This window comes from Osmerus mordax, chromosome 10, assembly GCF_038355195.1.
Source record: "Osmerus mordax isolate fOsmMor3 chromosome 10, fOsmMor3.pri, whole genome shotgun sequence".
Lineage (NCBI taxonomy): Eukaryota > Metazoa > Chordata > Actinopteri > Osmeriformes > Osmeridae > Osmerus > Osmerus mordax.
In genome coordinates, this window is record NC_090059.1 from 3,384,349 (window position 1) to 3,398,448 (window position 14,100).

General features: G+C 39.5%; 1 protein-coding gene across 2 annotated transcripts in view; it reads left to right on the top strand.

Annotated features, from left to right (window-relative positions):
- oat (ornithine aminotransferase) overlaps nt 1-14,100 on the top strand; it is a 27,043-nt gene continuing 12,943 nt past the window's right edge. The window contains exon 1 of one of the 2 annotated variants that reach the window (XM_067244771.1): nt 1-19. The gene's annotated coding sequence lies outside the window, so the exon portion shown is untranslated. Of the gene's footprint in view, nt 20-119; nt 267-14,100 lie in introns of those variants that run through there. The other variant, XM_067244770.1, reaches the window with a different exon arrangement.

Genomic DNA, 14,100 nt, shown 5'->3' on the forward strand with positions numbered 1-14,100 from the left:
TTTGTGACTATTTATTTGGGTAAGTTCAATTGTCTATAGATACATGTGATGTTAGTCAGTTACTTGCTCATTTTATTGAGTGTACGCTCCGCCTAGTTTGTTGCAACATTCAGGTTGCGTCTTGACATAAATGCTCCAAATTGACGTCCACTCACACGTTTGCTCTCTTCGCACTCATATACACCGGTGACAAGCGGCACTGAGGATTCGTAGTACTCGACGGACGGTTAAACAACACAACTTCAGAAGAACATCGCATTTTATTGGTAAATTGACTGATATCATATATGGTCGCAGTATTAGAGCTATTTAACGTCATGGTGAAACTGGCGATGGCTTGTAACTGTACTAAACTACGCTAGCTAACGCTAACATCTGTTGTGGCCGGGAACTTAGCTTTAAACTTAAACTTTGCTTGCTCTTAACAATTTATTGTAGTACTGTTATTGTTTGCTAATAGTAACATACGTTATCCACATTTAGCCATGTGCAAGAATAGCTCGTCGTATGGTGGTAAAATGTGCTAGCTAGCACTAGCTTAACTGGTTAGCTACGCAGTTTTCTGATGTTGCCTAACAAGTGCCCTACTACTAGCTAGCATTATCTACCTGGCTAACCACCACATCACACGGGTACTTTTCCATGAAGTTGGTGTGACTGATGCAAGGGAGAAGCAGCAGCAGCAGGAGGTGGAGGAGGATAATCTGTTTTATAGCTGTATCATTGAGTTAACTGTTTATGTAGGTGGCTAGCTAGTGTTGTTGAATTGGACGGTGCGCCGTTTTGGGGAGAAGACCAAAGCGTCACTGGCAAAAAATACATAAAATCATTTGTTTTGAACTAGATAGACATCCCTCATCGGTAGATAGCCTACTTTCCTTTCCCTTGAAACTTGAGTGTTTTGCATAATTGGGTGTGCTCAAGCCTTCGGCGAGAGCACAACCTTTGTTCTCTCACATATATATTTGGGTGTGCTTTGCCTTAGGCAAGGGCACAACCTTTGTTCGGTCACATATATATTATTATTGTGAGAATGCTGTTAATCTTTATTGTTTTCCTGTTTCTCTTTATTATTATTCCAACTTCTTAGTTCTTCCGCCGTTTTTTGGCCTTTAACTAGTTCTGCATACTTTCACCGATTCCTACAATTTTTGTATCAAAACGTTCAGCTCCTTCAGGAGATGTTGGCTATGACTTTTGGTATCTCACTTTTATACTTTTTTAAGACATTAAGGTTTTTGTGCAAATTATTCTCCCATTAAAAGTAATGGTAAATCTTTTCAAATCATTAAAAAGCTTCCTCCTCTTTCAAACGTAACTACTTCAGCATACTTTCAGCTAGAGACACCATTCAACCTTTAAAATGTTCACAAGACATTCAGCTATTCCCAAATGATTCAGCTTTTTCAAATATTCAGCCAATTTTGAATTATGACAGGTTGAAATACATTAAAATGTTTGCTCCTTCTTGATTTTTATGAATGAGCAGCAAGCAGAGTGGCACACTGCTGGCTGCTCTTTTTCTGATATTCAACTAAATTGTCAAACAAATTCCTCTAACGTTCATATAGTTTAACTTACAGAAACAAGTTATAGCTTAAAATGTAGGAAAAATTGTCCTCTTTCAGCCAATGTAACTACTAAAGAGCTCACATTTACAGATTCTCAGCTATGAGCCTTGAAGCGAGAGCAGCCTTTCAAATTCTCTCACTAACTTCAATGGAGAGGTGGGTAAAATTCGTCAGACAAAGCGAAAGAAACAAGATTTTTAAACTGCCGGTAGAGTCGTATTTCTGACCGCACAGACATATAAAGAATATCTCTGGTTTCGGCAGAGTCTTGGGTCTCGGAAACTATCCTTATTTTTTGGATTGGATGTACAGTTTTGCGTCTAGGTTAACTTGTTTGAGGTGTGGCTTCTAGGTACATTTCTGTTATTCTCTGCCCTCAGCGCGTTAGCAATCATAGCTGCACCATCACCAGACAGCGACAGACACGCACCACTCACGCCTGGGACACACTGCCTGCGATCGGCTGCAATCTGCTGCGACGCGCCTGGAAGCGCCTCCTTTTTTCTTTCGGCGCCCATGTTATCAAATGGGACCGACCACACTGGCTGCAAAGCGCCGCGATTGCCTGCGATCGTTTCGGCAGCTGGTCGAATTTGTTCGCGAGACTAATAGTTGATATATTTGAATAAAAAAACATGTTATTAAGATTTTACTCCATTAATTGTAGACTACGGTGAACATTTGTAAAGTTGTAGACTTTATAATTACACAATGTTGGTAACGAACGTCCTTTACATGTGGTTACCCTGATGAAAACGAATGAAAATAAACGGATTGATCCGTTGAAAACTTTACGTTAAAACTTGCACCATCATCCTTCTGCAACAAAGTGTCGCCGTGTCTTCCTGTATCGGCCCTACTGCTGTATGTTTCATTCCATCAACACATTGAATCCTACTAAGAAAGACGAGTAAACGCACTCAATGGTAGGCTACATCTGCTACTGCTATTACTATCCCAACTATAATTTCAGCTGTTAAAACGATAATGTTCTTGTTACGACTAGCTAGCCTACTTCTTCTATTTAACAGTTCAGCTCTCAGCTTCTCCCGCATTGTAGGCTATTTTAGCTCTTAGCTTTGTTAGATGATGCAGTTCAGCTTCCACACTGCCTCTTGTGTGACTCACACATTTTTGAAATTCATTTCAGCTTGCGGGTATTTTCTCATTTCTCACTTTTATACTTTTTAAAATATTAAGGTTTTAGTGCAAATTATTCTCCCTTTAAAAGTAATGGTAAATCCTTTCAAATCATTGTTGGAATTCTGCTCCAGCCCCTTTCAAAAATACCTTTCGATTGCTTTGAAGCTTCAGCTTATAACTTTCTACTACATTTTCACTATTTTCCTCTTTTTTTGCATGGTCAGCTATCCCAATTCAGGTTTTCAGCATTCTCACTGCTGTTTCGCAGGAACAGCCTTTTCTAGTTATTATTAGTGTGTTTGCTGCAAGCAAAAACACTATTGTTATTCTGCATACTTACTATTATTGGGTGTGCTCAAGCCTTCGGTGAGAGAACAAAGGTTGTGCTCTCACATATATATTTATTGGGTGTGCTCAAGCCTTCGGCGAGAGCACAATCTTTGTTCTCTCACATATATATTATTATTATTATTATTCTTTTTGCCCCCCTAAAACGCAGTCAATATTTGGCCTACATAGACAACGTAGGTGTCAAAAGTTTCGTATTGGTAGCGATTGAGTTGCTTCTATTGGAATTTACGTTCCGTTGCATGGTTTAGGCTTAAGTTAAGTTTTTGTGGCGAAAAGTGAAGCTAACGGTGGCTAATTTGCTAGCCACAGTCACTGACGTTACTAACGTCACTGCGTCACTAACGTCACGAAAACACGCGTGACTACCTTTGGCAGAACATTCGTTTCGCATCTGTTAACTTGGGGGATAGCTAGGCTAACTATAGCTTTACTGCAAGGCAGCTGCAGAAACGCCACAAGCAAAGAGGCCAGGGTGATAAATATTTACTCATTTTACTTTGTGATATGACACACAATTGTGATGTGTAATGTACAATATAAGCTGATATTATTAAGGAAGTACATCTACTTTCGGAAACAGTAGTCTACTATTTCACTGAAATATTAGCATCATGACATTAGCCTGTGTTGCCCGGGCAACACATACTACAGTGGTCTATGATGTATCTGTTTTCAATCGTTAAAATAAACATTCCTCACATATACATTTTCGTTGTAGGATTTATTCTGACATTAGTAAACGATTTGTTGGTGAAATTACCATTACCTGTGGTTTCAAACCAGTGTAGCTCACTGCAACGCTGTAGCTTACGCGAGACACACTACAAAAACATCTAGCTACAGTACACAGCTGTTTAGGAAGTCAAACGGCGACAGAAAATGTTCGGCACTCCCCTTACTTAAATCAAAAGTCTATCTAACTACTAACCTGAACTTCATTGCCACAGCCTAAACGTTGTCAATCTGTTCATGAAAATAATTAATTTCAGCCTAAACCATACAACGGAACGTTAAATCCTATTCAACCAAGACGAACACAGCAGTAGTCTACTAGTACTGTACGGTAGTAGTACCATTTACCGGGGCAGCTTCTCCACACAGGGCTATATCGCATTTTGCGTTGTTACTGACAATGATCGCTACCAGTGAGCTTTTTATGAATGAGCGATTGTCCTCTAAATAAATGTCAAGCTTATTTACGTTTTGGGGGGCATATTTTCAGTTAGCAGATGGTACTGTTTGAATCGAGATTCCATCTTCTACTGCCGGGTAACGTCGTAGAATAATCTTCAAAGGGGTTGTTTATTCATGAATGAATGCAATATGAGTAGGCTAAATGCCTGAAAATATCATGAGAAGGGAAAAACTTAAAATGACGTTTAAGTCATAGAGATTAGGTCATTTTTTACACCGGTCTGCCAAATGTATTCGTTTTGATTCAACGATGAGGCTGCCTCTTGCAGGGGAAATGAGAAGACATCTATTTCATTCTACACGTCACTCGTATTTTCAGTTGTAAATGAGCAGCAAAAAAATCTATGTAATCTTTATAAATAATAAGTATGCATTTTTATATAAAATATACAGAAATATCAGTTGTAAAAATGTCATTCAAAAACGGACCCCTGTGCAACCGACGCAAGCAAGCACACCCTACAATTTCCCCAGAAATTGTACCCTCTCTAGTTGTTATTTATTTTTGCCCCCCTAAAACTCAGTGAATATTTGGCCTACATAGACAACCTAGGTGTCAAAAGTTTCGTCTTGGTAGCGATTGAGTTGCTTCTATTGGAATTTACGTTCCGTTGCACGGTGTAAGTAGGAATTAAGTTTTTGTGGCGAAAAGTGAAGCTAACGGTGGCAAACTTGTTAGCCACAGTCTATGACGCTACTTACGTCACTAACGTCACGAAAACTCGCGTGACTACCTCTAGCAGAACATTAGTTTAGCAGCTCGTTAACTTCTGGGAGATAGCTAAGCTAACTGCTTTACTGCAAGGCAGCTGCAGAAACGCCACAAGCAAAGAGGCCAGGGTGATAACTATTTACTCATTTTACTTTGTGATATAAAACACAATTGTGATGTGTAATGTACAATATAAGCTGATATTATTAAGGAAGTACATCTACTTTCGGAAACAGTAGTGTACTATTTCACTGAAGTATTAGCATCATGACATTAGCCTAACATACTACAGTGGTCTATGATGCATCTGTTTTCAATCGTTAAAATAAACATTCCTCACAAGTACATTTTCGTTGTAGGATTTATTATGACATTAGATTACAAGTAAACGATTTGTGGGTGAAATTATCATTACCTGTGGTTTCAAACCACAGGTGAGACACTACAAAAACATCTACACAGCTGTTTAGGAAGTCAAACGGCGACAGAACATGTTCGGCACTCCCCTTACTTAACCCTTGTGCTGCCTTCGGGTCACATGACCCAAAGGTTCATAACGAACCACCGTTGTTTTTACCCAATTTTACCCAATACAAAAACAAATAAAAACTAGTGTGGATACAATTTCTGGGGAAATTGTAGGGTGTGCTTGCTTGCGTCGGTTGCACAGGGGTCTGTATATTTTATATAAAAATGCATTGGGCCTACTTATTGTTTATAAATATTACATAGATTTAAAAGCATCTTTTTTTTGCTGCTCATTTACAACTCAAAATACGAGTGAAGTGTAGAATGAAATATGTCTGCTCATTTCCCCTGCAAGAGGCAGCTGACAGGCTGAATCAAAACGAATACATTTGGCAGACCGGTGTAAAAATGGACCTAATCTCTATGACTTAAACGTCCTTTTAAGTTGTCCCTTCTCATGATATTTTCAGGCATTTAGCCTACTCGTATTGCATTCATTCATTAATAAAGAACCCCCTTTGAAGATTATTCTAAGACTTTACCGGCAAAAGATAGAATCGCGATTCAAACAGTACCATCTGCTAACTGAAAATATGCCCCCAAAAACGTAAATAAGCTTGACATTTATTTAGTGGAAAATCGCTCATTGATAAAAAGCTCACTGGTAGCGATCATTGTCAGTAACAACGCAAAATGTGATATAGCCCTGTGTGGAGAAGCTGCCCCGGTAAATTGTACTACTACAGTACAGTACTAGACTACTGCTGTGTTCGTCTTGGTAGCGATTGCGTTGGTTGAATTGGATTTAACGTTCCGTTGTACGGTTTAAACTGAAATTAATTATTTTCATGAACAGATTGACAACGTTTAGGCTGTGGCAATGAAGTTCAGGTTAGTAGTTAGATAGACTTTTGATTTAAGTATGGGGAGTGCCGAACATGTTCTGTCACCGTTTGACTTCCTAAACAGCTGTGTAGTGTAGATGTTTTTGTAGTGTCTCGCGTAAGCTACAGCGTTGCAGTGAGCTACACTGGTTTGAAACCACAGGTAATGGTAATTTCACCAACAAATCGTTTACTAATGTCAGAATAAATCCTACAACGAAAATGTATATGTGAGGAATGTTTATTTTAACGATTGAAAACAGATAACGCTACATCATAGACCACTGTAGTATGTGTTGCCCGGGCAACACAGGCTAATGTCATGATGCTAATACTTCAGTGAAATAGTAGACTACTGTTTCCAAAAGTAGATGTACTTCCTTAATAATATCAGCTTATACTGTACATTATACATGACAATTGTGTGTCATATCACAAAGTAAAATGAGTAAATAGTTATCACCCTGGCCTCTTTGCTTGTGGCGTTTCTGCAGCTGCCTTGCAGTAAAGCTATAGTTAGCCTAGCTATCCCCCAGGTTAACAGATGCGAAACGAATGTTCTGCCAAAGGTAGTCACGCGTGTTTTCGTGACGTTAGTGACGTAGTGACGTTAGTAACGTCAGTGACTGTGGCTAGCAAATTAGCCACCGTTAGCTTCACTTTTCGCCACAAAAACTTAACTTAAGCCCAAACCATGCAACGGAACGTAAATTCCAATAGAAGCAACTCAATCGCTACCAAGACGAAACGTTTGACACCTACGTTGTCTATGTAGGCCAAATATTGACTGAGTTTTAGGGGGGCAAAAAGAATAAAAATAATAATAATAATAATAATATATATGTGAGAGAACAAAGGTTGTGCTCTCGCCGAAGGCTTGAGCACACCCAATTATTTTCTTTTAACCATTGCAATGTGGGGGGTCTGAGACAGCCCGACAGTTAGAAGAAAATGCTTCACTTTGTTTTTGTAGGAGGTAAATTTGTCGCAATACGACGGTGGGTCACAATGACTGATGGGTCAGAATGACCCGAAGATAACACAAGGGTTAAATCAAAAGTCTATCTAACTACTAACCTGAACTTCATTGCCACAGCCTAAACTTTGTCAATCTGTTCATGAAAATAATGAATTTCAGCCTAAACCGTACAACGGAACGTTAAATCCAATTCAACCAACGCAATCGCTACCAAGACGAACACAGCAGTAGTCTAGTACTGTACCGTAGTAGTACAATTTACAGGGGCAGCTTCTCCACACAGGGCTATATCGCATTTTGCGTTGTTACACACCCTACAATTTCCCCAGAAATTGTACCCTCTCAAGTTACTCTTGTATATCTGTCAGATTTACTTACATGTGTTATTCAGGGCTCCAGACTAACTTGTTGCCTTGGTTGCACTGGTGCGCCTAACTTTTAAATTTAGGTGCACCCAAATTTTTCCTTGCGTCGCCACAATTTCAAGGTCACCTTTTTATCACGCTCCATTTACATTCATATATATTATGTAAATGATCTTAAACAAGAATAAAGTGAAGGTAAATATATTTGTTATTTGAAGCACAAGCATACTGTATATATATATATTAAAAAATATATTTTAAGTGCTAAACTGAGCTACCAAACTAAAACATTTTAAGCAAAATAAAACATTTCAAAATAGAAAGTGCTACTGTTTAAATGTCACGGTGTGAGGAGGGGTAGGACCCAAATGCACGAGAGATGCGAGGCATGGTCGAAAAAAGGGGGTTTACTTCTCAAAACGGGGAAAGATAGGGTACTCACAGGGACAAGTAGTAGTAAGGACAAGACAAAGACTGGACACAAAACAGAAACCTAAATACACAGAACCAAACGACACAGGTGGACACAATGACGCTAATGAGACAGGTGAAGACAATGACAGGGAAACACTAGGGCAGGACAAAAAACTGAAACCGGGGGGGGGCACGGCTGTGGCCAGCTTCGTAACTCAGGGGTCCGCAATTCATTTTTACAAGGGGCCACATGAGAAACCTGAAATGAGTTGGAGGGCTTCATCAATTTGCTCACTATTCATTTTCTCCCATTGTAAAAAGCAGTAAAGTATATATTTTGATTAGCTGCTACTGGTTATCAGAAGAATAAGGATATTCTGTAAATATTTATATAAATATTTTAGATTTAGGTGTAGGTCAAATAGGAAAGATTATAGAAGTAATAAACAGTATAAACAACAACAACAGTGTCTCATTTTATTTGTAACCAGTTAATCTTCACAAACACTGAAAAGTTGTTTTGCAGTATGTTAAAGATGTGGAATTGATCAACTTTATACAAAAAGCAATACGTTTTTTCAGTTCATTTTGTTCTGTGAGAGAAATCCAGTGGGCTTGAACAAGTGCATCGAAATCTGTCTGAATGTCTGAGGTGGATATGCGAAGGACAGCTGACAGGTAATGATCAGGGTCTGCAGTTCAACTAGCAAACCATCAGCCCGCGCCCACTGAATCAGTCAAGTTCTTATTATGTCCGCGTTAGTTTTTTTTCTTCACAGCTTTCACTTTGACCTCAGTAAACAGATACTTAAAAGTCCTTGTCTTGTTAACAGTGTCAAAGTTTTTCATTTTCGGGGGCTAACCAACAGCTAACTCTCCTGACGGTGAGGTTGCGCAAGCGCACATATGTAAATCGCCTGATCACTGTAGTCTTTCAGGACTACATATTTACTACCGCTCAACACATTTATTTATTTTACATTTTTTGATTTACCTCACGCGGGCCGGATTGAGACAGCCTGTGGCCGGTTATGGCCCGCAGGCCATACAATGCCCAGGTCTGCTAAATTGACTGGTGCTCAGGTCGTAATTTCAATCACACAGCACGGAGCTACAGGAATATCTGGACCACAGCCAATCAGAGGCAAAGACCCGCCCCATCTCTGTCTCTGATTGGTTTAGACCACGATATGATCCAACCATGAGTGTCAGTTCCGTCTTAGGATAACAAACGCTTCGTTTGTGGAGAGACAGCGGATGCGAGGAGGTTAGGTGCACCGGTGGGACCTAGGAATTTTTTTTGTCGCACCCGTACACATTTTGGTCGCATAGAGCCCTGTTATTGCAAGAGGGATTTTAAATGTATTTTCTAATGAAATTGTTTCCTGCCGATTGGATCTGTGTTCCTTATCATTACAAATAATCATCATCATCATCAGGTCAGTCAGTGTCTTGATGAGAAGATAGAGAGCCCGAACAAAGTGACAGAAGACAGCACATAGTTTTATCCGCTCTGAAATGGTAACGCTGCTCTTTTTATTTTATTTTTTATGATCGATTAAACATTCAATAGGGATAGACTACACAGTGGAATTCAAATCAATCTCAGGTTAAGATTTGAATGAAAAGTTATACATTTCAGGACCATCAGACCTTTAGTGATTGATTTATTGGACTCCTGTATCTGATTAGTGGGGCTACACTTTCAAGATAATGGTATTCATTATGTCACTGTGTCGCCTGTTGATTGCATTATTTATTTTTTGATTTACTGCTTGTAGACTTGGTAAACCTGGTTTATTTGTCATGCTTTGGCTGATTGTAACATACTAGGGACATCCTAAGTTTGTCAGCTATGATGAACTACAAATAATCATCATCATGAGGTACGTCAGTGTCTTGATGAGAAGATAGAGAGCCCGAACAAAGTCTGACAGAAGACAGCACATAGTTTTATCCGCTCTGAAATGGTAACGCTGCTCTTTTTATTTTATTTTTTATGATCGATTAAACATTCAATAGGGATAGAGTACACAGTGGAATTCAAATCAATCTCAGGTTAACATTTGAATGAAAAGTTACACATTTCAGGACCATCAGACCTTTAGTGATTGATTTATTGGACTCCTGTATCTTGATTAGTGGGGCTACACTTTGTAGATAATGGTATTCATTATGTCACTGTGTCGCCTGTTGATTGCATTATTTATTTTTTGATTTACTGCTTGTAGACATGGTAAACCTGCTTTATTTGTCATGCTTTGGCTGATTGTAACATACTAGGGACCTCCTAAGTTTGTCAGCTATGATGAACTCAAGTGGCATGTGGGTTGGTCTTTTTTTAGCCTTTGGCTGTGATGTATTGGGGGTGTGCCTGAGGGGCAGCTCCCACACCAGCCTATCACCTTCCATTACCAAATTGAGCAGTTTACCATGGTCATTAGCAGGTTATTGATTAACTTAATCTGTGGTGTTGACTGGATTGGATGCTTACCAAGTATAGGTTATTTTCACATTGGAGTCCTATTCAATAGATGATGCTTGTCTAAATTATTTACAGATCCAGTAAAATATAGTTGCAATCAGTGCTTGACATTAACATTTTTGCTCACCAGCCACTGTGGCTAGTGGTTTTCTGAAGTTACTAGCCACTCAGCAATTTCATTAGCCACAACTTTCGTTTCGTTGTCTTTTATTTTTCTTTGTCTCCTCTTCATTTTCGGTTTCATCACCATTTTTTATCTTTTGTGTTGGTGTCTGCCCTCCGGGTTTTCATACACCTGTTATGTGCTGCCACATCCTTGCCTTTCAATGAGTTTATTATATTAGACAGGGTCCTCAAGTTTTATCAAAAGCTTGGAATGAGATTTAATGTAGGCCTATGTTTTGACAGGATATGAAACATTACTACATTTAATAAATGTAGTCTTACTGTAACTAGAAAGACTAATTAGTGGTGGGCCGTTAACGCGCTGCGACTCTTATCGGCGATAACAAAAAATATCGCCGTTAATCTATTCTCAAAGTTGGGTTGGGAGCTGGTTCCATACAGCTCAAGCTATGATGACTTTCAACTTGATATTTTAGCGCGAATGTATACCTAGCCGAATTGCACTGTAGGGGGCGAGAACGAGTCTTCGAACCTGTGTGAATGCCTTGTGTATGAAATTATTACATCAAACGTGACGTGCTAATATGGATGCAGCTATGAAGCCGCTTGGTTTGCTTCAGGGAAAATGTATTTTTAAGAAGCTTCCCAATGGAAACCTCGACAAGACTAAGGTTGTTTGCACCTTGTGCTATGCGGAATTAGTTTATGGTAGGAGTTCTTCCAGTCTCAAATACCACCTAAACGCAAAGCATCCCTTAGCTAATGCGGAAGATGCCGGGCCAAGCACTGATGTAGCGCAGGGGAAGAGTCGTCGTCAAACTACGATGTTTGAGTGCAACCGACGCAAGCCTGTCAGCACAGCTCTATCAGCCAAGCTAACTAATCTAATAAACACAAGTACATCTTATTGAACATAATTTATTTTCATCACCAATTATCATAGTAGAACAGCTTTCTCAAGCAGTTTGTGATGCATTTTGGAAACAGGAGATGAGCTCCTGGTCTAATGCGCCACCTGGCTTGAGAAACCCGTTCTCAAAGACTTACTTTTAGTCATTATTTGGGTAGCACACATATTCTGAATGCCTTCGGCGGAATTCAAATGAGCCATCTTAATCTCGATTAATCTAGATTAACGCCAATATTACAGTGAGATTAATCTAGATTTAAAAAAATAATCTATGCCCACCACTACTATTAATACAGTATAATTTGAAATAAAATGAAGAAATACATCATCAGTCCTTCCCATACCCTCTAACATTAAAAAATACATGTTACTTGAACTTGAGCACACATTGATTACTCGGTGTAATAGCCTAAACTAACGTAGTTAAGTATTTCAAATCTTCAGAAAATCTCAATTCATTGCCCTCACTGTTATTGTAATACAAAGATCATAAATGGTACAGAGAGTCATGGCCATCAAACAGTGGGGTTAGAAATGACTTTTGACCCATGGTTTACATGAGGTTGGCCACTCTATTGTGTTGCATGTGAAAGAGAAATGCTGCTCAGCAGATAAACTGTATAGATCTGCACTTGTCGCTGAATAGAACTAACAGTGCGTGTCCACTGCAGCGACGCGTATCGCTTGCCATCGCTCGCCTTCCCACAGTTCACCACAGTTCATTAGAAACTGCAAGTGGCAGCTCGGATCTAAGATGGATTCGAGAGACCGCAGATAGTGCGGCTAGTTTGGTTTGTTAAACGTTTTAGATCAACACTTGTATTATTGTTTTTGTTGATTTTATGTAAAGCACTTTGAGCTGCAATTCTTGTATGAAAAGTGCTATATAAATAAAGTCTTACTTACTTACTTACTACGCTCGGGGGCGTTTCAAACAGATTAATGTAGAATGTAGTTCTCTAAAGTCACTGTTGTAGTTGTCATGGCCAAGTGCGCAGGCTTGAGTTTACGTACTCGCAACATCGATCAAAATACAACTTGTATACAAAATACAAAACCGTTTAATAGACACATGTTGACATGTGTAAAAAAAAACAAAAAAAAAACGTTTTATTATATTACTCAAAGGCTCTGCCAATCTGTCGATACGATAGGGAGTTCCAGCCGGGATAGATAGCTAGTTACCACAGAACGAAGTTACGAAATGTGACTAGACTGAATTTGAAAGTACAAGCACCAACAACTTCGGCAACCTTGCGCCATGCATCGTTTTTCATTAACATCTCTGTACGAATACAGCTATGTATCGTACAGGACTGGGTAAGCAGCCACACAAACGATTAGTTTCTCCTCCACCTTGAAACCTAGAAAGCTAGAAATGTTCACCATGGTTGCTACGTTACGAGAAACAAGAAAAGACTCCGATTGGCCATCGCAAGCGAAAATCGCTCCTCATTTGCATAAAGTTGAGAAAATCTCAACTCGGTCGTGTCGCTACCCACAATGCATCACGCAAGCGATTCCCCTGGCTCCATTGAAAATGAATGGAAAACATGTTGTCGCTCGCATCGCGTCACTGCAGTGGACACGCACTGTTAGGCCGAATCCCAATACTCCTTACTTACCCATACCCCTTACCCCTAGCCCTTATGTCTCGAAACTGAGGGGTAAGGGCTACATAGCCCTATGAAAGGAGACGCTACTTGGTTATGGTTACGTATATCGATGTCTCCAAATCAGCAATGTAAGTTAGCGCAGCAAACTAGCGATTTTTAGAAAGTTTCAATTAAGAATATGGTTGCAAATACATATGTACAGGACTGTGTAGAGCGCAAAACAAGACTGTCATAATTTTTTTTATCAATTATTTAAGACGAAAATATTACATTTATGGGACTCTGGATGATCTGTCCGCCATTGTTGCAGATAGCGCAGTATTCACATACCCCTAGGTTTCAAGTAAGCTCCTGACCTTACTTGGTTTTAAGGGGTGTATACCCCTTCGTCTTAGCCCTACCCCTAGCTCAAAGAGTATTGGGACACCACTTACTCTCACGGGAACGCGCAAAACTAAGGGCTTGGGGTAAGGGCTAGGGGTAAGACAGAGTATTGGGATTCGGCCTTAATCTCACTCAATGATGTCAGGGCATATTCAAGGTCCCACCCTTCAAGGTCAGAGAAGGACAAGGTTGTCCTCTTAGTTCTTATTCACTGATCTGTGGGGAATATGATGTTGCTCCAATCTATAATAATGGTTCGAAAGGAGTAAAGGGGCGGAGAGGCGTGGCTAAACTTAAGTGTTTACTTTTTTACTTACTATTCAGTGTTTCCCACAGATTTTGTGGTGGGGGGGGATCAAAATAATCCCTTTGTTAATAATTTGTTACACAGAAATGTATTATATTACATAATATTAATAAAAAATGATTCACACGCCCAACAATTAACACCCTATACAAAATTCACACCCCATTCAAGTCCTATCTGCCAGAAACGGA